The 24,592-nt window shown below is 41.1% G+C and overlaps 2 protein-coding genes across 10 annotated transcripts in view; one reads left to right on the top strand and one right to left on the bottom strand.

Annotated features, from left to right (window-relative positions):
- MIDEAS (mitotic deacetylase associated SANT domain protein) overlaps positions 1-24,405 on the bottom strand; it is a 63,698-nt gene extending 39,293 nt beyond the window's left edge. The window contains exons 1-3 of one of the 3 annotated variants that reach the window (XM_064146667.1): positions 24,057-24,405; positions 13,514-13,723; positions 12,586-12,720 (exon numbers count right to left, since the gene is read on the bottom strand). The gene's annotated coding sequence lies outside the window, so the exon portion shown is untranslated. Of the gene's footprint in view, positions 1-9,734; positions 9,880-12,585; positions 12,721-13,513; positions 13,724-24,056 lie in introns of those variants that run through there. The other 2 variants (XM_064146677.1, XM_064146686.1) reach the window with 2 other exon arrangements.
- An 11-nt stretch (positions 24,406-24,416) lies between these two features.
- PTGR2 (prostaglandin reductase 2) overlaps positions 24,417-24,592 on the top strand; it is a 31,495-nt gene continuing 31,319 nt past the window's right edge. For all 7 annotated transcript variants that reach the window (XR_010302901.1, XR_010302900.1, XM_064146748.1 and 4 more), the window contains exon 1: positions 24,417-24,482. The gene's annotated coding sequence lies outside the window, so the exon portion shown is untranslated. The remainder of the gene's footprint in view (positions 24,483-24,592) is intronic.

The following is a 24,592-nucleotide window of genomic DNA, read 5'->3' as shown; positions in this document are numbered from 1 at the left end:
TGCCCAGGGAGGTGGTGGAGTCTCCGTCCCTGGGGCTGTTCAAGGCAAGACTGGACGTGGCACTTGGTGCCATGGTCTAGCCTTGAGAATTGTGGTAAAGGGTTGGACTAGATGATCTGTGAGGTCTCTTCCAACCTTGTTGATACTGTGATACCTTTTCAGTAAGACAAATGCACTAAGTAAAATGCTTTGAAGTAACATTGTAGTTTTCAACTAAAGTGACCAGGTGGGTGAGAATTTCTTATGGTGTCAGAGTACAGCCAAAATAAAACAACTTTCTTCCATGCTACCTTGTATGACCTCTCCGAACTAGGACTAGAGTGGTAACCAAACAAACAAACAAACAACCACACACCAAAACCCCCACTCTACAGCAACGCTTTCTTTGTCTTACTTTCTTATACACGATGCTTATTGTTAATAGTTTTGAGGAAATCAGTCACATGCAAAAAAAACCCTTGTAACACAAAGGGCAAAGCTTCCCTAAGGCTTTGTGGTTGCTACTGTCAAGATTTTGATCCTGTTTGCTAGATCTCTCTAGCCACATAGTGCAAAACCAGTATCACTGTCACATAAAATACAACTCTGCTTTCATACAGAAATACAACTTCTCTCAGCTCCTTGCTAGCTCAGGGATCTACTATTACCTGTGCACAAGACAGCTGTGTCTATGTATTGTAGGACCAATTCTGAATGCAAGCTACTGCTACTCCAAATGAACCGTGTAACATTACAAAGAGTTGCAAACAGGGAATCTATCACCAAACCTTCTCCCAATCCCTGTTTTATCAAAACAAGAGACACTTGTACTCTTTCAAACTGTTGTATGATGTCTTAAGCAATTTTGTGTTGAGATTAGCATTAGGCTCTCCTTAAAATTATTCAACAGTACCTGAAAACGTTCAGTAGAAAAGAAAGCAAGGGGTTAATCTCCATTATAGTCATCACAAAGGAACAGTAGCAAGCAATCGGCAATTTGGTGAATATTCTGTCAAGTTTCTGCACTCAAAGTCATTTTACTTTTCCTCTTCTGACAGGGTCACTGTGTCCTGCCAATTCAGGAGCTCCCAAAAATAAACTAGTTGAGTAACTAAAGATGTCAATAGATTTTCACATGCCCTCCATGCATCCAAACTGCACAGCTCAGATGGCTACTTGTAAACAGGGAGGCATCCTACACTTAATCTAGAGCTTTTTCCCAAGCAAATTCTGTCACTTATAACAACTCAGTTATAGCTGTCACTGAACACCTCCATACTGCACAATCAAGAAACTCCGATAGAACTGTCTTCTCAAAAAGCTTCTCTTCACAATAAAACCCATAATAGAGCAGCTGACACATGTGCAAACACATGGGGAAAATGCTCTGGAATCATGCTTCAAGGGAAAAAGTTGATTCATCACTTCGGTTTCATGCATCTTTGACCTTTTCGATGACCTTGGCAAAGCCACCCACCTAAGAAACAGAAAAGCATGAAATAACTCTGCATTAGAGTCAGACAAACCACCTAAGTGCACAGAACCACAGAAATGGCAATTTCGTTCACTGACAAACTGATTTAAAGCTGGTAAGTAACCTCACTATGGAAACTCCTCTCCATCTGCTCCACAGAGAAACTGATGCCGCCTTTCTAGACTGCAGTCCTGAAGCCTCAGTTTCACACCGCAGAGTTCTGGAACAAACACGAAGGGATTAAGCATCTTGCAGAGAACCAAGTCAGCCTTTTAATCAGGATGTCCAGGCAAAGGCCAGTAAAAAAGCCCCACAGAGGATGCATCATACAGGTAAACATGTATCTCCACTTGAGTAAGAAAGTTGTTCTTCTACCAAAGACTTCACGTGCCTGTGCCCGCTTCAGGTCCACAGAGGTGCCAGTAACTATACATCAACAACAAAGCCACAACAACACCGTAGTGCAAGAGGGTGTGACTTCCCGTACAAAGCCTACTGACAGAAACACCTAGCCATGGAGATGCTAATTCAGCCTCACGCACCACACCTTCTCCTAACAGCCTCCATCCTCAGCTCCCCTGGATGCAGGAAAAAATTGCCACTCTCAACATTACGCCACTATTTGTTAGGTCAAGTAAAGTTCTGCAGACTCTTTGTTGAAGGCACCTACCTCACCTAAATAAAAGGCTCAGTTAAATATTAAATACACACACTTCTCCCCCTAGAATATTAATAGCATTTAACTCACAGATAGAAAACTAAGTACTTCAGGCTAAAAAGATTAGGAGCAAGACTTTAATGAAGATTTTCATAAGCTAAACAATGCCACTAACTTAGTAAGCATATGGATGTGACTTATTGTGTTGAGAACTTCCCACCCCCCAAGTAAAATTTACCAGACCAGTTCCAATGCTAGAAGTAAGATAAAGCTGTAGTTTACAGCAAAGCTAAATTTACAACCATATATACAAAATATATTTACATGTATTCACAGTTACACACCATTTAGAAATCCAATCTTCCCCCTGGACAAACGAAGCCCAGAAGGAGACAACACCACTCATTCTCTCCCCAGATAGAAAACAACCAGCAAGGCTTATATGTTAAAATGCTAGTGGAGGAGTTGGAGAGAAGCAAAGGAACAGTGGAAAAGCTCCAATGTCCAAAAGACAAGAAAAGAAAGTTGTTTATACTTTGGGGTTTTATACAAGATAGCAAACCAATGACTGATATAGACTCTATTATTGTTATTCTTGCATATTCAATCCCCTGCTCATTCAGATTTGGCACTGAATTTTCAGGGAAGCATCCTTTTCTCTGATTGGAATTTTCCAATAAGCCTTAAACTACCACATTTATTAAACATCTTGACACAAATAGCATGTTAACAAAGCTCTACCACTTCATTTTCTAAGCTGTGTTCCTGAAGCAGGCCTTCATAAGAACTTTTAGTACAGACCCAGCCACAGCACTGCAATCTCCATCAGCAAAAGCTCACCTTCAAACTTGCTTTTGACAAAAGAGACACAACTAGACCCTTAGAGGCCTAACTACAGTCTGCACCTTTGTTACACACTAAATGGTAAAAACCTTCAATAAAACCTTACAGGCTAAAAATATGAAAACACAGTACAATTAAACTTATCTATACCATGCAGACTAAGAATTACAGAACAGATGTAGTCTTTGTGAACGCTCATGATGAGAAGCACAGAACTACATCACCTTCAGTAGATTTATGCTCAGTTTTTGATAAAAGACTACAGAAAATCAGTTGGTTTTAACAAAGTACCTTTCTATTAGAAACCAGTTACTGCAAACGTCACTGACATCTCTGCTCTTCAGCTGAGTGAACCAGTTCAAACTGAGTTTTCTTGTTTGCTTTTTGTCATGCTAATGGTGGTGGACAGGCTGAAAGGATCATTTTCAACGGGAGATCCAAATCCAAGAGTAGTAGTTTAAATAACAATACTTTTCATGAAGCAAGCATGAGAAGGTTCGAAGTATCTTCCTACTTCAACACTTGTTTGTGTGTCCATGAGATCATCTGATTTTGAGTTGCCAAGAAGGTTTTGCCCTTTCACCCAAAATTCACTCGTTCACTAATGTCAGTGTTACCTTTGAAGAACACTGCTGCCCAGGACTCTAAGAGGTTTAGGTTTACCAGCACTGGAGAATGAAATAAAACAAATCAAGGAGGGCTGGCCTTGATGATCTTTCAAGGTCCCTTCCAACCCCTGACACTCTGTGATGCTGGGAAATCCCTTCTGTTTAAACAAGTAAAAGCCAGTCCAACGGCACCCAAACACACAGCTGGCATGAAAGAAGCAACATCTTGCCAACATGGCTGTTTTTACATCAACTCCAAATATGAAATACACTATCCCTTTAAATAAAGTACATGTGGTCCAGCAACTGTTGATGCTGACAAGTATCTGGGCCACTGCCTTTGGTCTCATACTTGCCTAATAATACCTTTGACAGGTGTCATGTTGAGAAAGTCATAAATTCACTAAAAAGCAGCAGTGCAACCTGAAGGCAAGTGCAATGTCCTCAGTCTTTCTCTATTGCATGTACTGGAGAGATGTCTTGACCCTTTATGACCATTCCATCCAAGTTTACTTTGTCTTCTGTGTTTTACAATTTAGGAAATATATCCTTATGGCATTTTCAGACAGAAACCTGCATCTTGGCATACAAGTGTGTGGTGGAAAGCTAGTTTATCCTAATATGTCTGGAAAGACTTGCTGTATCTTCTACTGTGCAATTTATACCAATACTAATTCTTTAGTTAAGTTACATAGCACCTTCCAGCTCCAGAGAAAAGCTTTACAAATCAAGGATTCAAATCAGCATTTTCTTTCTCTTGCTAACCAAGCAATCTGTATTTCATTTGCTCTGCAAAGGCCAGGTAAGTAGCTTGATTTACACCGCAAGTGAAAAGCCCTCAGATGGGCTTTGTTAATTTTTGCAAGAAAAAGATCAGTATTGGCTTCAAAAACCTTCTTCCAAGGCAGCTCATCACACAACACTTACAAGTTTAAAAGCTCAGCACAGTATCGTGTATACCAGATTTGCTAGCCTCTCAATTTGTATCTCGAACTCAAAATTAACACAAACTGCTTATGTGTTCTACATTATTTTTTCCATATCAGGGAAACCAGCATTTTTATTACAGATCCAATTTCACTACAGAAAAAGAGAAATAGTACTTTTTCTATACGGAGAAAAAAAATAGCAATAGTAAAATAAGTCAGCCAGAATCGTATCTGAAGCTTCACCTTTTGCCAAAGACAACTATTAAAACTAACAAAAAAACAAGTTCTCATACTTCAATAGGAAAGAAGAAATCTCTCACATTAATTTTGATTCTTGCACATATTTAGAAAATCATGGTAACAAAGAGTACTATCAGAAAAAAGTAAGCTCATATTCAAATGCAACATTTTGCATAACTGTTTACCTGCATTAGCATCCTTAGTATAGAAAAGATTTTCCAAATACTCAAAGAGTGCAGCTTAAATTCTTAAGAATGCCAAATGTTACAGTAATACTTTTAAATTCCTAGCTTTCATTTATAGTAAATGAGTTCACTACTTCAGGCATTTCAACATCCTCTACAACACCTTCATTTCATAAATACTGTTGTAGGAAGACTATGTTATTTATTCACTGTAAATACTTGAAAAAAATGTATTTTCTAAGAATTTAATATAAAAGTTTTTTCAGCAACAACAACATTATTATACTCTTAATATAATAAATATTACAATGCCCCAAATATTTAGTGTGTCTCACATCAGGTAACATGTAAAGTCTGTCAAATTCTAAGAGTATAATTCAATTCAGGATTTTCTAAGTCACAAAGTATAACTACACTACCGGAGCAGTCAGAATTCCCTGATAGCTTGACACAGATGAGCATTTGGCATCCTAAACTGTTATCACTGGAATCTTTTAAAAGTAATCAGAATGCCTTACAGCTGTGGCTCTCACCAGGAACTTGGCAGTGCTGGGAATGTGTTCTCAAACGGCACGGAACCCAATTCAAAACAGGAAAATACTTGGCTAAATTTTTCTCCCCTCAAGTGTAGCCATTTCACACAAGCACAGCAAATTCTCCTTTCAGGAAGTACTTGAAAGAATGAAGAATGCATTATGCTGGAACAAAAAAAGCCTAAAAATAAGACAGTTAAATAGCAAATGATCTAGTAAAATCCTCAGAGTATTCTGAACATATGGCATTTCACTTAGCGTTACTGTTCAATGTGTCTAAAGTTAACTACTCCAGATAAGAATCTGAGCAGTTAGAGATGTTATGAAATTGCAACAATAGTTCACTTGCAGCACATTTGCACACTAGAAGCTGCTGCAGCTGCCAATGAGCTGCCACGTGGAATCCAAGTTACTAATATGCAGCTAAAAAAATTTAAATGATTACTTGAGCAACCACCTCCTTCAAGCATCTACATATCCACGGCCAGGATTTTCTTGGTTTGAATGCTCAAATCACAAAGAGAACACGTGATTCACAACACAGCAACTCCCATCTGCAGATAGCTCTGTGCCACACTTCCAATTATTAGGGAAGGTCCTAACAACGATATTTCCTTGAATTAGCAGCACATCCCTCCTATTTACAAATTACTCAGAGACAAGTCTTCCATTTGGAGCTGACTCATGAGTCTTGGCTTGCCCATACCAGAATTTGCTAGCTTTTTGGATGTGTGTCACAAAACCTCACCACCAGAGCTCCTGCCACCCTCACCTCCCCCATTTCACATGATGAATACTCAGAGAAAAGTGGTTTATTTCTCCTTTTATGTCACTCATAATATAACTAACTGTACTGGAAACATGTATCATTACTACATTACATTTTAGCATAAACTGTAATTTACTGCAACCAATAGCAAGATTTTATGCAATGCATCAGAAAAAGAAGAAAATAAAAACAAGGGGAGGGGTTGTGGGGTGTGCGTTGTTCAGTTTGGGAGTTTGGTTGGTTTGTTTTTCCTTGTTTGTTGGTTTGGGTCTGTGTTTTTTGGGGGGGAGGATTGAGATTTTTGGGGGGTAGTGTGTGTTTTAAATTAAACCACAAAATCAAATCAGCTCATAGAAGTTCCTTCAATATCCTCACTCCATGGTGTGATCAGCAGGTTGATAGTGTGTGAGCTAAACGCTTACCCAAGACACAGGGAAAATTAGGTAAGCCTCCCAAGTAGAAACCCCAAGAACTGTAAAGCACACAGAAAAACATAACCACCCTCAGAAACAGGACCATGGGCTAGCCAGACTCCATCCGGACTCGTGGCAGCCAGCCCTCATCAGGGGCAACCTACGGGATTGCCTCGCAGGCAGCCTAGCAGTAATGCAGAATAGTGTCACAGGAGGAGTGCCAGGGTCGAAAATATCTCCTGCTGCTCTGCAGTTACCACTTAGGGGTGACAAGTGAAAATCCAAAAGCATAAATTAACATCTGGAATTACCACACAGACTCTCTCAGAAAAGACTTGTACTATGCTACAGCCCTCAACATCTCCTATCACCACTACTTTCAAGGGCTAGATGGGTTAAAGGATAGCAGGGCTGTGCCTCCCTCTTGCTAATACACACAGCAATGTGTATCTATGACTAACTCCAGAAAGTACCGCAGGACTACTCACAGACATGAAAGTTGCCTACTCTTTTGTACTCAAGCCTGAAGAATCCTGGCCTAAAACATTTTCTCTCACCACTTAAGCTGAGAAAGCAAAAGATGCAGCATAAGGAATAACTATATTGTATTGCCACCACAAATGATTCAAGAAATCTTTAAGCATCACTTCTGTTCTTCTCCCCGAAGTAATTTAGACATTAGAACATGCAATGTAACACAAGATCAACAAGTCAGTCAAGACATGAACAATTCAAAGAAAAAACTACAAATAGACCATAGTATATGCACAGATTAACTAATCTTTGGCTACTTTGCATGAAAACTACATGTTCTGATAAATTACAGAAGGACCACAAGGAAAATCTGTCAAGTGATAGGCCCAGCGTTGTGGTTACTGCCACTTGCAAAACAAAAAAACCCCAAATGTAAACTTATTCAGCACATCACTATGCTCTTCAGTAACAAAGCCACACACATTTTACATCAAACATTTAACTGACAACACGAGGAAACAAGCAGTAATGAGATTAACTCTGTTCAACTAAAATAATATCTCTAGCTTAACATTTTAAAATTTCCATTTTGTGGTACTTTTCATCACAATGCTCAAACACTTTACACACCTCACAGCATTTAAGACATCAGCAAAGACAGTTTACAGAAAAATGCCTCAGACTTTGGAAGGGCAAAATTCTGAGCACCAGCTCTAAAATATTTTAGATCAGCTATTTCATTAATTCCAAGTACTTACCCAACTAAACTGCTAAATATTACAGGTAATCAGTAACTCTGAGGCAAAAAAAAACCCAAACCAAGAAACACACACAACACCAACACCCAACTCCTAGGTAGTTTTAAGTTGTATCCACAAGTAGGTGGCATAACTTTGATCAGTTCTCAAAGCCTTAGTGAAAAGCCTTGCAAATACAGTGACAGCAGCATACTCTCAATGCCCTGTCCTATCGCTCAAGCCAGGGATGCCTGCAAGGTCACCGAGCAAGTTGCAACTCCCCAAGTGAAGTTCAAACAGCGTTTTCCAAGTGTCTCGTCTGCCATTTCTTTCAACCCCTACTTTTTTTGTGGCCTGACACAGAAACTATCCCCGGTGCTATTCTCGCCATTTCCAAGACAGATGGAGTGCAGTTGCTCATTTTAAACACAGGCGGTTTTCCCACACAAGCCCCTAAGAAATTAGACCAGACCAAGAACTACACAACACCTCTAAGACTGTTAGCAAACTTGCTCGATTTTCACCTGTTGCATAATCAGACTAGAAAGAACGAGCTTTCAGTTACTCCGTGACTGCAGGCATCTAGTGACGCTCCTGACGTACTTCAGGGCTGCGACTTCCACGATCAGCCTCGCTTATCTTTTCCCTCTCTTCTCATTCTTAGGTGAAGCGAAGGAGAAGTGGCAGGATGCAGAATACGTTCGCTTTTTAGCATTTGCAGTGCAAAACTAGGTTTTGTTCGGTACAGAAATCTTGCACAACAGTCTCTGTATACGTATTCGTTCCAACAATGCTGTCCTATGCAATCACTCTGTAATTACACAGAGTCATAAAGCTGCTGCTGTTGCTGCCTGGAACTGCAGTCTCGCCCTCTAAACAACCTAATATCAGACTCCGCATTAGGACAATTCTTTTCTGTCTTCCCCTCCCCTAACTGCCTACTCCAGTTGGCCTTTACACTGCACTCCAAACGTACTCGGGAGGAAATCAAATCATTATTAAAAAAAAGGATTGGAAAGGATGTCAAGTCAACCTCTGTTAAGATAATATTCCTCCTAATTCTGCAGGCTGCAACCACACAAGACTTTACAAGTCGAAAATAAACCCTGCTTACGCCTATTAAAAAAGCCCGCAAGTATTATATAAGATTCTCACATACGTGCGTGGGTGTATTGTCAGCTCTTCCTGGTAAACTGCAAAGAAGCAGTCCTTTGCAGCTGCTGCCGGAGGAAAAGCTTCACGAGATTTTCAGAAATTATCAACTAATTCCTCCACTGCGTAAACCCCGGCAGAGAAACCCAAGCCCTGCAAGCCGAGGCTCCCGCGCAGTGAAAAGCGGCCAGGGCACGCCGTGCTCCCCGCAGCGCCCACGGAGGAGCGGCCACCGCGCACGCCGAGCTGCCCTGGCTCCATCAGGCAGCCAGAGAAACTAAAAGCCCCCTCAAAACCACCCGGGCCCCCAAACGGGGTCCGCAGGCGGTTCTCCCCGAACACAGATACATCTTTACCGCGCTGCTGCAGCCAGGCAGCAGGCAAGTGACCCCTCCGGAGCCCTCCTAAGGATTCACGCAGAAGCAGGAGGAAATGGTTCAGCAGTCGAGTCTGGCCCCCCGCTGCAGCAGGACTGGCACTGCTGCTATCCCGGCCCCAACCCCGGCCCCACGGGGTTGCGCGGCCCCGGCGCGGAACCAGCCGCCCCTGCCACCTCCACAGGTACTTTTCCTCTTCATCCTGCACCCAGCATCCACAAACAAAGCACACCCACGCACACCCCAAAAATAAACCCCCAAGCCCCAGGAAAGACACCCCCTTTTCAAAATGGCAGGAAAACGGAAGCCAAAAACAATAAACCCGCGGCAAACAGGAGAGGGAAGCAAACGTGCATTGCTCACCTGCGAAGAGAGGCACGGCGGCCGCCCGCAGAGCGGCAGGTAGCAACAAGGAGCAGAGGGAAGGAAAAAAAAAAACGGCAACCAAACTTTGTTTCTTTCTCTCCGGGACTCAGAGAGAGCGTCACTTCCTAGTGCGGTAAGCGGGGAGGCTCCCGGGCCCGGGCTCCTCAACTCCTCCTTCTCCTCCCGCCTTCCTTCTCCTCCTCCCGCCCGCAGACAGCAGCTCCCCGTAGAGCAAAGGCGGCTCCTCCTGGCACCAGGCTGGCCTCCCCCCTGCTCTTTTTTGCAGATCTTGGCTTGACCTTCGATGCTTGGCTCTGGCTGCCCTTGGCAGGGAAGGAAATCCCCAACGCCTAAGGGGCGGGGAAAGAGTTTGCAGCACTGATTTGGAAGCCAAGTCCTGCCAAATACTGACCACATTCAACACCTGGCAAAACTTGCTGGTTTGATGCTCCGAGTTCAGCCCCGGTCTCCACAGCCTGCTTACACTTCAAACCCTTCACTCTAAAGGAAAGCAAACATGCTAACAAACACGCATAGCTTTCTGTTTCCTTTTTGGTCCCTCTTTTTCATAGCCTTTTTTTTTTAAAAGAATAAGTGAAGAAAGAGAGGAAGAATTTGTTACATTTCAAATCCCCAGGTCATCTCTACGCTGTTAGATGTTTTACCAAACACCTGAAACCTACTTTCACAAGAAAACTGCAATTTACTTTCACAAGAACACATACTGCTGAGGTTTCTAAAACTGTTCAGCTCGCCTACTGGAATATGGCTTCCTCCGCTGCCGTGGTGAGAATGAAAAGCCGACCGCGCTGCCAAACGCGGGCAGGCTGCTGCTCCTCTCACGGCAGGAAATAGTGCAGCTGCTCCGTCATTGCTCCCCCTGTAGACTGCTCTGGTGCGTACGAGCTCGTTCCGCCACAACCAAACTTTCTGAACGCACAATCGCATTCAGAGACGTTCACGGATTAGACTCTTGCACAGTGAAAGATGACAAGCAACACAAAAATGCCATACGTTTCCTCACAACGTGCACGTTGCCACGTGTTTACCTTCACCCAGTTTTCGATCACTGTGTGCCACAGCAGCAGAACATTTTATCAGCCCAACAAGGCAGTCTCCCTTCTAGCATGTGCTGCTTTATAGAATCAAATATAGCAGTAATTTCTGCAGTCCTTACTCAGGTTTCTACTTCTTCCATAATAATGCCTGCTTCCTATGCAGAACATTTTACCAGGGAAGCTCAAGAGGTATGGAAACAGGAGCCCAAAGAAGTCATTTACCCATGGCTACAGAATCTATCTGATGCATAACCAAGTTTCTCTGATGAGTCCCAGGTCAGCAGTCTAATTACCACACCCAGTCTTTTCCTGTCACGGTGCAGAGACTAACAGTGAGCACAGGCACTACTGGTAGAGTTTTGTCTGTTGGTTGTTTCCCCCCCCCCTTTCACAATCAAAGCTATCATTTGATATAACACTCCCTGAATAGCACATTCAAGGAGAACTATCTACCATTAATATCATTGCTCTTCAGAATAGACAAGAGTAATAAGGTATTTTAATTTGATACAGAAAGAAAGTTCACAGTTGTTCATAAATTAGCTAACTTGCAAAGCAAGTTTAATCAAACATATAATGTCTGTAACTGAAGCCAAAGGCATACAACCCATTAGTTTAATTTGCCCTAATAAAGACTGAAGAGATTCCATAAACTGGGGCTATTTCCTTCCTCCGCTACATTAGGCAATCAGTGCCTACTGTGAAGCACATCAGATATTAATAAGATTGGAATTGCTTATCTCAACTTGCATTGTAAAAAAAAAATCCAAATAAAAAACACCAAACAAGCAAAACCAACACAAACACCAACAAACAACAACCAAACAAAACCCATCAGTCTTCTATGACCACAAATCGTGTTGTAATAGCCATGTGTGGCTCTCCCAGCCTGCCAGAACAAACACGTGTTGTACTTCACCTGTTTGGAAGTCTGGGGAGCAGAATGCTGAGCAGTAGCTCACATTTCACAATACACAGTCACATAAAAGCAGCAGACAATAGCAGAAACGTCATCATCTGGCCACAGAAGCTGACACTGCACAGATCAGGGAGTGTGCTTCTACTCTATCAGACATTTTAACACTGCTAGGTTGTGATAGATGCCTCCTAAATGTATAAGGCAGATAGGAGTCCTGCACTGAGCCAAAGAAAACAGTAACCACACAGACAAAGCTGGAGCACACTGTAAGGTGCCAAATAGGAAGGTATGGTACTTCCTAGACAAACCAAGTGGGATAAGAACAAAACCAGGCAAACCTGTAGGTACACCAGCCAGTTTATGGATCTGAAATGCAAGCAGCACACTTAAACACCATGGTATGATAAGTGTTTATAGAGCTGTATGCTACTGTTTATCTTACTGAGCAGTAAACAGCCTTATGAGGTGCTTTGTAAAGATTTTGCCACTATGCACCCTTAATTTTTTTCCTCTGTTCATCATGTTGCTCAGTCCTTGCATCTCCAGAACCAGCCATTGCTATTTATTTGCAGTAAAATAAACAAGGGAGTTCATTTTTTTTTTCTTCTCGGCAAATGCAAAGACCACATGCAGGTGCATGCAGGCTGCACTTTCATCACTTTTACAGTAACAATATTTCATACACACATATTCCCTGTTATTACTACATTGAAGAAGGAGATTGAAAGATTTCCTAGCTATCACTACATAAAAATCTTGGGCTTCGCTGGCTTGTACAGGCACATCTCATGTTGTAACAACATCAACTCAATAATACACTGGATTGCACTGAGCCAGAAACTGGACTAAATACTACACTTTGCATACTTACAGTGGCAAAACTGGGACACAGGCACAGTAGGTGGCACTCTCGTCACCAAGTCAGAACAGGGTCGAAGTCCCATCCTGCTTCTGGTTGTCACAAGCTCCAGCACTGTGGGAGACAATGTGGATCTACTAGTTGTCCCTGAAATTAAATATAAAATGAAAGCTCTAATTAGACTCTTTGTAGTAGATGTTTCAGATTTCAATAAGCCTAAACTTCCATCTCACAGTAATGCTGAAACTTCTAAAATTTCAATGTCATATTTTTTCTTTAAAAATAAATGACAGCATAAACCAGCTATGAACAGCACAGTGTTTATCCTACACATATAATCAATGCTCAAGGGCAGAGCTGCCTCTAGACAAGCTGAAGAATGGACTGACGGGAACCACAAAATTGAACATTGCACTTCAGCTAGCCTAATCTTTTGCCACTACACAGCCTGGAACCAACAGGTCACTCAGCGCTACAGAAGAGATTCTTGGGGACCTAATGGACAGCAAGGTAAGCACCAGCTAGCAGTAAAGGCTAACAGCATCCTGAGCTGTATAAAGAAAAGCTAGATAAAGGGAAGTGACTATTCTTCTTTACCTATCTTAGTTTGTACCTGGGACACTGTATCCAGTTTTGAGCAAACGAGTACAAGAAAGATGATGATGATAAACTTGAGTCAGTACAAAGCCATGATGGCCGTGAGCTGGAACACATGTCATCTGCAAGGAGAAGCTTAGTGAAATTCCACCTAATGTGGAAAGGAGAACAGGTAGGAGAGACTTAATACCAGTCTTTTAATAGCTACAAGGCATATCTTCACCTACAAGAGAAGGCAAAGCCAGTACAGTATTGAGGTGCATAGTGGGAGAAACTGAAACAAACAGCTAGTGAGAATATTGAAGTAATGTAACAGACTACCACAAGAGGCTGTATAATTTACCTCCTTGGGAGTTTTCAACACCTGACAAAGAAAGTTCTGAGTGACATGGTGTGAACTGACCCCACTTTGAGCACGAGATTGAGCTGGTGACATCCCAAAATCCTTTCCAATCCAAGTGATTCTACAATTCCAGATACAAATTCCCTTATCTCACATTGTGATGGTTTGAGGTTAATTGGATTATTTCACTGAGAGAAGTTAAATCCTTCACTGTGAGAAGAAAGAAAAAACAACAGTAACACATATCACTCATTCGTCTGTTGAGAAACACCAGTAGTCAAAATATAGATAAGACACTCACTTCTCACACCCTTCTCATTTCTTCTCTCTGGCAGTCTGTGTGGTTGCATCTGCCTTAACTCTTTAATCTGACCTAATCCATTTTTATTTCCCTCAACCTTTCTTGTTGTCTTTTTGGCATCTCAACTCAGATCTCTCCAGATTTATCATACAAGATATATGGGGACTGATCTGGTTATTTCTGAAGGAAGGGAAAAAGGGGGAAGCAGAGAGGTGGTTTGGGACAGGATCCTTCTGGCAGTCTGACTGGTTTCTGAGAGGGGTTTTGTGCTTCTGTATTACCTTTAACTTGTAGAACTGTAAATATTTATAAGATGTTGGTCATATATGCTTGTAAATTGTGCTAAGATGTAAATAAAGCTTCATTCCTTAACTTCCAGCTAGATGAGTCTAGTCTGGGTGAAATCACTGGGAGATACGACAGGCAATTCTCAAACCATCAGAGACATAAGAGAAGGCTTAAATTATAGTAAAATGGTCTGAAAAAAACTTACAGGAAACACAAGTGATTGTATCTGTTTCAGGTCAGCTGAGTTGTGAGGTTGTGAATTTAGAAGACCATCAGCATAAGAAACTCATTCCCTCCTAGTCAGCTTTTTGGTTTATAATACAAGATTATTTACTTCTTACTAGACAGAAATTTTAATTTCCCTAATATCAAAGTCTGTCTTCCATCTTTGTCAGAATTAAGACAAAAAAAGTCAAGATGTCACATTTGAAATACTATTGTAGGGTACAACTTCTCTTGGAAAACTTGAAGCATTCACACAGAACGTTGAGACAGAAGGGGGCTGCCTTTTTTAAAAGGCTTCAGAAAAAGAGTTTTAAAAGTTACATATTTACTTTACTTTTCATATACTAGTTTAAAACACTGGGTCTGTCTTACTAACTTGAGCAAAATTCAGCTTCTTTTATCAGCTTAGGAAAAAATACATGTGTTTATTTATAGAGCATGTATGTGTAAATACATATGTATGCTTACACACACAGTGTTGTGACCTGCCTCCCTGAGATCCAGGATGAGACCTTGCCACATGAGGGAAAGAAGGGACACTATGGTTGAGACATGAAACCACATGTTAGAAAAAAGAAAAAAAAAGTTATTTGCATTGGATAAACACTACTGAAAGAAGCTTTGACACCACAGCGAGAAGCCATGTCAGAATCTATGAAGCACTATATTACAGCATGCTGAAAACCAGGATTTCTGAACCTTTCTACCCAATTTTACCTTAAACACACTTTACAGTCCTTTCTGCATTTGGTATCACTTTTTGCAGAATCCCACATTGGTTGTTTTACATTACAAAGAGTCATCTGTGGTAATACCATTCACTGTTTACTACTGAGAACAACATTAAGGGAAGCCAAGTGTTGAGCTGAAGGCCACACTATCTGAGCTTTGGTTAGCTTTAAATGCTCAAATCCACATGTGAATTCATCTGTCACACTACACTTTTCCTGTATTTTAGGAGTTCAATTTACAGATGGCACTAAACTGTAACATGCCCCCTCAGCTAAGGGTCACTTAGCCACATGCATAAGTCTGGGAGACCAAACGTTTCATACTGCTCAGTTGATTGAATGGTGGCACAGGTCTTTCCGAAAATTAAGTTCACATTCTCTCAAGCAAAATAATTTAAGGAAAAAAAACAAAACCACACCAAAAAAAAACCCAAACAAAAACCACACCAAAACACCCCCACACCTAAAATAATACTTTCAAAAAGCTGGTTGTAAACTGCCTCTGATTACTTCTTAATTTATTTAGAAATTATATTTTCTTACCTACTGTGCGAGAGAAGAGGAACTATGCCTCTATGTAGTATATGATTTTAGAACTCTGACAATGTGAAGCACTCTTCAGTTATTAGCTCTAAGTATCATTATTAATATACATACCTTGGAAAAAGTGCATACACCAATAGCTCCCAAGCTGCACAGCTGCAGTGTTGCTGCAGCATAGCTCAGGCATGGGCACCTGCAACAGCCTCAGCTTAAAGCAGCTCCCAAGCAAACACATCAGAAGACCCCACAGAGGCTTGTTTTTGCAGGTGACTTCTGTAAGGTTTCTTCTATTTTTCCACAAGACAACCAGCTATACTTCACATTGACTCTTAGCACAGGCAGAGCAACCCCCTAGAAGCACTCAGTGTTACCACAATAAGCCAACAAAAAAAAAGAAATATTGAGTTCATTTACTGCAGAATGATGTTCACAGCCTGGTTGAATTTAGTGCAATAAGAGAAAAAAAGACTGGAATCCCACACAATGAGATGGAATATTTTTCTATCTTTATATACCAATGCTACATACTAAGAATTAATTTTATGGATGACAATATAGACTGTTGCTTTATTAGTCCAAGTAGACCAATTTCTTAGGGGAGCATAGACAATTTCCAGAATTTGACCACTGGTTTAACACCCTAAAATGTTTTGGTTTAACTTATATCCCTCAAAGTATTAAAAAAACATGTAGATGTGGCACTTCAGGACGTGGTTTAGTGATCATGGGGGTGTTAGACTTACAGTTGGACTTGATGACCTTAGAGGTTTTTTCCAACCTTAATGATTCCTTAAGTCTCTGTTTCATTTTCACATATATAATAATCCTCACAGGTACACCAACATGAAGGCAATGCTGTCCCTCTCATTTGTATGGAAAATACAATCAGCATGTAGCTCTAAGACTGTTTATCAGGACTAAGGGATTCTCACTTAACAGAAAGTTATAGATTGCATACCACTGCATAGTTCCTACATAATCCATCCCACTAACAGCAATTGTCAGATCAGAAGAGTGATTTAGTACGTCCTTACGCCCTACTGTTTGGCTGGGTACTGAGTAATGACAAATGGAACAGACCAGCAATCCTCAAGTTTCATGCTAGGAACATCTTTGCACACATGCCTTCCTTGCAGCAGTGAGTAGAGAAAATAGAAATGCAGCTGAGTTACAGGAGTTCTTTCAAATGTGTAACTTAAAACATCAAGCTTTTTCCAATTGCATACTGATAATATATTAGGAAATTCAGATTTTGAATGGTTTGTGGTGGAAAAACAAATGCTATCAGTTCTTTACTGCATTTTTCAAACAAAGAATTTCTGCTGTCCAGTGTCATTACAAATAATAGCCCTTGCTGAAAAAAAAAATGTAGTACATGTATCCACTGTGCACAAACAAATCCACAAACAATGAAGAAACTTAGGCAAAGATGATATTTTTCTAGTAGCTTCACATAAATACAACAGTTCATGCCCACAAAAAAAGGGAGGGAAGATTATTTGTCCTACTGACATCAAAAAGCTACTTATAACTAATGGTGCATGGTATATAAATATCTGCAGAATTTGGAGCCTTGATCAGTATTTCTATATTCTTTTCCTCACGTAAAGTTTGTACATATCTATGTATATATAAACAGCATCTGTAAAGACGTCTTTTATGGAGAACATCAGCTAGGAAGTCCCAAGTTTTACTGGCTGACATTTTGCAAGTAGGAATTTCAAAGCCCATTTCAAATCATATGGTGCTGCCTGTCATTCAAGAAACTTTCAGCCCAAACAGCCTTTAGTGATAATGACTCAGTGTCACTGCAATTCGATTGAAACATTTGCAGTACAAATGTGAGGTCGAGGGGAGGTCAAAAAGCAAGACTAACATCAGGCTCCATAGGTAGCATATAGTACTCTGTGTTTCATGGGGACCCATTCTTGTTCCATCCTTTTAATATATTATTGAAGGGGAGTGAGACAGAAATCAATCACAATGGGAGACACCAACATGAACAAATAAGACACATATGACAGGCATGTACTAAATACAGATGACAAATCTGGAACCACATAATTATGCACCTTGATGACAGCATCTGTCCCTCTACTCCTTAATCTTTCTTCACTGACCTTCCATGCTGGCCTATGCTGGCAGTTTGTGTTGCTGCAAACCAGAGTGCAGAGCTTTTTCTGCCACCACCATTACACTGCAGTGCAATTGGTGGATCACTCTACATTTTTTACTCACAGATTCACAAGCCAAGCAAGTTACATCATACTGGTTTTCATGCCTGGATTTCAGAAGTGTTTTGGCAGTCCTCCAAGATGCCTTCCAAAGCCAATTAGTGTCCTATCCCAACCAGCTGCTCTGTTTATCTCTGAACATTACTTAATTCTGTTGTAAAAGTCATAGCATGTTTGATAATACAGAAAATTAACTCCATTCCTCTCTGTATGTTTACCAGTACAAATGCCATTAATTTTTTCCCCCCATTTTCCTGCCCTTTTTTCCAGTAAAACCTTGGCAATTTGTTTTCTTCTATATTGCCCACTGAGCATTTGATTTACCATTATGATTGGCTCTGATAATGCCAAACAGAAACACCTTCATAGCTGCCACAAGATTGCTGCAGAAAGGATGTCTTTTACCAACACATTGCAGATGTTTTGCATGTACTCTTAAAACCTTCCCCTTTCTACAAAATAAGCAGTATCTTTCTTCCCTTGCTTTCTCATCTCCTCCCCTACACCTGCAGAGTCTTCTCTAGCTCCTTGAAGCCATGTTGGACTGACAATACAAATGAGCTGGAAAAGGCTGATGTACAGAGACCTACAGTAGCACAAACAGGAAAATATATGATCTACAAAACTAGCAACTGCAAGGACATTCAAATAACATTAAAGCAAATGCTCTTGCTTGCTATCTATCTGCTGGATTCACCATTGCCTCTGTGTATAGATTTCTGCAAGTTTCTCTATTCTTTCCTCACATGTATGAGAAGCATGATTGAATATCACTACTGCCTCAAGCATTGCAAAAGCAGGAGAGACCCAGAGAAAGCAACACGGACATACAAAATTACATAATGGAGTTAAACAGGAGCATATTTTTGGAGATCATCCCACTGCACACACTTCAATCTTGAAGTCATCAGCAGACCCTCAGCCACAATTCTACCAGTCTGTTCCAGAGAGCAACATTTCTGTGTTCACTTCTCTGACATGCAAACAAAATTCTGCCATGCCATTTCAGCTTCCAAGAAGTAGTGGCAGGAACTGTAAGAAAAGACTAAATATAGAAACTACATACCAAGTTCACTTGGACAGCTCCTTGATTTGTAGACAGACCTCTCAAATTAATCAGGCATTGCTAGTAAAATTTATAATTATGTAATGTCTGGCAGAACTATGATATAGCTTATTTATTCCCATAATTTACTGTTCACCACTATTTCATATTAACACAATATGCAGCATTTGCAAAGCCACCACACCCACTAGATGACCTGGAGGAAGATCCTCTTAGTACTACGGTGCACATCACACCACCAAAAGTCAAAGAACTAGGAAAGAAAGGCATTTAAACAAGATCTCATCTCCTCAATAGAAGTACAAATGCTTCCCCCAAAATGTCCCTGGAGACTGTAATTCAGATGGTCTCATGCACTTGCTTGGTAACAGCAGAGAGCCTCTTTACTGGCTATCAGATCTGCTGGGTAAAATATAGTATGCAATTACAATCTGAAGCATTTCCCAATTATCAATTGTTTGTCAGCCCCTAAAAGACAACCCTTCACTGTTACCCTGCAGTTGTTTAGCTGAGAGTCAAAACAGCTGTCATCTGAGTTTCATATGTCAAATAAAATACTTCTCCACCCATAATAATAAGGGCAAACAAAGCCTCACAGACTGCAGTCACTGACACTATTTCAGGCCAGTTGTGCTTATGGATCCCTCTTCTCTTGAGGAAACAGGTGAAAGCCTTCACAAATCCTCATTTTCAGGCCAGTGGAACACAACAGCTGATTTGCTGATAGCAAAGTAATAATTCACTAATAACAACCAAGTGCTGTAAACCTCCATCAGGAAACATCCATATGCTGAATGGATGAGAAGCACTCTGTTAATACTGTGCAGCTCTGAAACAAACCCTGCACAGAGCTCAAAACCATTAGTTGTTTGGTTATCTTGAGGCTCTGCCAGTCTACATAGTCCTACACAAAGAAGTATTTGCTTTTCAGAAATAACTACAAGCATGAAGAGTTCCTTCTGAAGCAGCTTTCTCCTCTATCTTCCTCCTTGTTCACACCTACCTTTACTCATTTTTTATTAGCTTCCATCTTTCACCCAAAACCCAAATGTATTTTTCCAAAAATACATAGGTTGAAACCTACAAGAAGGGACTTTGCAATTCCATTGGATCAAGGATTAGTACACCAAGGAGACTTTTACAATACTACATATGATTTCACGTGGCCCCAAATACATTCCCTCATAGGAACAATTTTTTCCCTTACTCCAAAATATTTAAACTTCTTTTTGTGCTTCCATTAGCTCTTCTAGTATTAGGATGCACGAAAAGAAAATCATAGCTTCATATTCTATAATATAAAAATTACTAGAATATCAGACTCTTCTTGAATAAAGAAACTATCACTAATAGACTGATGACAACAGGAAAATCAGTTTCTGCAGGAAGCACTTCAGTATTCCCTTTCCTAAGGTGCAGACAGAAAAGGAAGCAAAATTATGAGGAAAACTTTGTGCTGAGCAAACATTAGCCATCACCATCAGATCAAAATGATAACGTATTGTCCTCACTTTTCACAGATTTAAAAGCATTTACAAAATATCAAATGGTTAAGGATCAGGCTCAACAACATGCAAGCAAACATTTACCTTAAAATTAATGGAATTCTTCAACATGTGTCCTACATATAATTGCCTGTGTGAACACATATCAAACCCAGTAGTTTAGACTAGCAAAGTCTGTTTGTAGCACAAAGTTGCATTATCATAGAAAGAACTGCCCATGCCTTTGGCCAGTCAGAATCTAGACTAAAGTTTTGAAACAATGACAAAAAAAAAAAAAAACACAACCAACACCAAGCTACCATAAAAGTAGCATTTGCTTTGTGTTCGTACAGATGAAAGCCATTCTGTGATTAGCTAGCAATTAGCGTCACAAATCGTTTGTCTCAGCTAAGCGGCAAAACTTTCTCACAAATACCCGTGCCTCAAGCTAGCGCTCATCTCAACAGTGCAACATCATGAGATTTGTTTCTTTCTACAGAACAAGACCTGCATCAATGAAAATTGCAAAAATAGAGACAATTCAGGAGTGGACAAGTTGGAGACTAACTTGCTCTTCCCAGCTGTCGCCCTTTCCAACATTTTCAGCCGAAAGCTGAGCTGCTCACAAATCACCTTTCAGCTTCTCCCTGCAGCGCTGCATGTCACTCTGACCAAGTCAGCTCAGTTCAACCTCAGCAGCTGTCTCAAGCAAAAATTTTTCAGTTCATATATTGGATGACTTACACTGATTCATATAGTCACTGCAAATGGCTGTAGTGACCTAATGTGTTACTCTCCTCTGGTAAAGTTATTGCATCTACAGCTTAGCTGGCAGAATGAATCATCTGCGTCTGTAAGTTCTTAACACATTTCAGCAAAGATATGTGGATTAGCTCAAATGACACTCAGCTGCACTTCAAGCTGGTAGCTGGCACTTTGGAACAAGGAAGCTTTCTCATTGTTCTCCTGTGGCAATGAGGGCAAGAAACGGGAAGCTAGGAACTAGTTTAGAAAAATCAGAAACATCGAGTCTGCTACAGCTGATTTTGCAGATTTTTTTTTTTCTTACTGCAGCTCAAAATATTGGTTTAGACTTTGTAGGACAAGTGAGCTGGTTTTATTATCCAAGAATGCAAAGAGGTATCACTCACTGATTTCTTCCCTAAGCCTCTTGTATCCTTGGAGAATGCACACCTTTTCTCAAGATACCTTCGACAACATTTTCTCAGTTCTTTGATTAGTTTCACAAATGTTTCTCTAACTTTCTGTACCTTTGGAAACATGTTTCCCTGCAGCAGAAGACAACGTCTTATTTTCCCTTCCTGTAAGAGACCTACTATTTAAGAAAGCTTTAAATTGTGTTGGATTTGAGTAATCTAATTGATCCTTCCTACACAGAGAATCCATGACGGACGCTTCTTGAGACACTGTAGACCATTTTGTTCCCTACACACACAGCTAAAGAAACTGGTGACATTCAGAGCTTGATCATACCCCAGAGGATACTGATGGCCAAAACACAGATGCACATGAGTTACATAAGCAACATCTGCATTATTCATCTATACAATTAAAAAAAATGTATTATAGTGATGTTAATTTAAAATGTTAAAGAAGGGACACTCGCCAAGACTGTGAGTTACCTATGAACATGGAAACGTATAAAAGGTTAACTATTATTGCATACTCTCATTAATGTGATCCACCAACCCAGCACATCTTGAAAAAATTAACAGGATTATATTGTACTTAATAAGCCTTACATATCCTGCCTATATTGTAAGGCTTGAAAGCTTTTGTTTCCATATTAAAAAGCAGGTAAAGATGATTCAGAGTAAGCCAAACAGTCAATGAATCCTGCAGAATTCATTTTTTTAGTTCTGATATAACTATTGTTATTGGCTTCACCAGATAGCTGTTTCACTATGTTTACGCTGTCCAAGTTTATGTAGGATTCTGGGAGCAAATGACTTCAACTTCAGATCCACTTTTTTTCCCCTGTCTCCTTTTTTCATAGAATCAACCAGGTTGGAAGAGACCTCCAGGATCATCCAGTCCAACCTATCCCCCAGCCCTAGCCAGTCAACTAGACCATGGCACTGAGTGCCTCATCCAGTCTTTTTCATTCTAAAAGGATCAAATGGGACAAAGTGACAAAGTATTTTTAACCCTCCCACATTGGGAAGAAATATTTTTGCTTTCTCAAATTTGCCTTAAGTTGGTCAGACAACCTTGAGTTGGAGAGAGGATCTGTTCAGTGAAGTAAGGCTCAATTAGACAACATTCTCTGTCTGGGTAGGCAGCAATGCTTAGTTGACAATAACTACAAACATCTTCCAGCATAAACACATTCCCCGTTTCACCTCTGCCTCATCTCTGATTAACTTTAAATTGATGACACTCAGGTTGATTTAAGTTTGTTTATATAAAAACCCCCTAAAATCTGTTATGTAACAACTATGCCACAATGGCCTGCTAGATGGTTTTGTTTCACATGAAGGGTGATTTTGCATGGTTTAGTCTAGTCTAAGATGGATTAAGCTAAACTACAAAAAGGCATTCTTACAGTAGAACACGTATCCACAAGGTAAGTCAGTGCAGAACAGCTACTGTGTTTTAAATTCAAACCCAAACTTATTCATAATGGCTTAACTTAATAAGCACTTAACAAGAGACACAATGGGGGAGTGGATATAAGAGTTAAAGAGAAAGGGGTATATCTTCCTGAAAGGCAATTTAATGTGTGGGTTTGGTAGAGTTTCATTGGTACTCTTCTAAAGTATCTGAAGTTGTACAATGACAACACAAAAATGGAAAAAAATGCCCCTGTCCCTATATACAGCATACTTTTCCTCCTCACTTGTAGGTATTACCTGTCATTGAGATACACTACTTCTAAACAGGCAGCTCTTGATTAATACACCTCATCTTGTCCTGTTTGCTCACATATAACATAGGTTTCTGCACGATTCAGTTCCTTAGCAATTGTGCTGCACCTTTCTTACACAAGTATGAGGCCAGTCCTTACTCACTCATTTTAATGCAGGCCACCTACATACATGACAGGCCCGTTTCAAACTACAAGGACTATTTGAAATCTTAGTGGGTCTTACTAGTGCAAGGCTTTCAAAGTAAGTTGACCTGTCATGAGATCAACTGATATAAGTTGCAAAGAAAAAAGGCAAAAAGTATAAATCTCCTTACACTTAATTTCCCCCCACTACAGCACTACAGTTCAAATGATGTTATTTCAACCCATGTAAAATCCAGCCTTCGGTATTACGGTGGCACAACCACAAATCCCTCACTTAGACCTCTACTGCAGTGCAGTGTGTGAAGCTACAATAAAAATGCCCGCCTTTATGTGGCCGTCAGAGGACGAAGTCATCAGGAACGTTAGTCTGGAAGTTTTTCCAGTCTCAAGTAGTCACTTGAGGCTCCGCAGTAATTTCCACCGACCACTTCACAGACCTGTTTGCCTTGCCAGCGTTGTGAGTCATTACACCATAAGGCGAGTCATCAAGTCAGGCAGCACTAGGAGCCGAGCCTCAGCCCTGGAGACCTCTGGCTCCTCAGTCACTCATCCTCCGACTGCCTGTAAAGGTGCCTCCTCATCCGCACCTGAACATCGCAAACACACGCATACTGCAAACACAGCACACAACCCAGACCTTGCTGAAATGTCAGTTACGGCTGTAATAGAGCCACCGCATCACTAAACGAAATCTCGCCCACTCGAAAGAATCACTCCTCAAAGCTCCCCTCAAGAAAACCCCTCACGCACTGCTGGCGCCTTTTGCCGGCGCCCCAGCAGACGCGCCGCCAGCACCTCGGCCACATCAGCACCGACCGCTTCCTAAGAAACGTAGGGGGCCCAAGGAGCCAAACCTGAGCACTTGCTGCTAACGACTCAGGAGCCGCGATGCCGCTTAACACCCGAGCCGCGCAGCAACCACCCGCCCGAGTGGGGCACAACCGCTTTAAGCGGAGCGCGGCCCCACGACCTTCCCTTGGTTAACGGCTGCGCGCAGGCGTGGGGAGGGGCCTGGTGGCGGCGCCCCTGGGCCTGCGCAGGGCTTGCCGAACTGCGGCTCAAGGTGAGCGGGAGCGCCGACCTACGACCGGACAAGCTGGCTCCGGTGCTAGGTGTCAAACAGGGTAGGGCCTCCGAGCACCCCTCGATGGCGCAGAGCTCCCGTCCTTCTCA

The sequence above is a fragment of the Pogoniulus pusillus genome, chromosome 1 (assembly GCF_015220805.1).
Source record: "Pogoniulus pusillus isolate bPogPus1 chromosome 1, bPogPus1.pri, whole genome shotgun sequence".
NCBI lineage: Eukaryota > Metazoa > Chordata > Aves > Piciformes > Lybiidae > Pogoniulus > Pogoniulus pusillus.
Note: the sequence above shows the minus strand (reverse complement) of the source record. Positions and strands in the feature narration are given on the sequence as shown.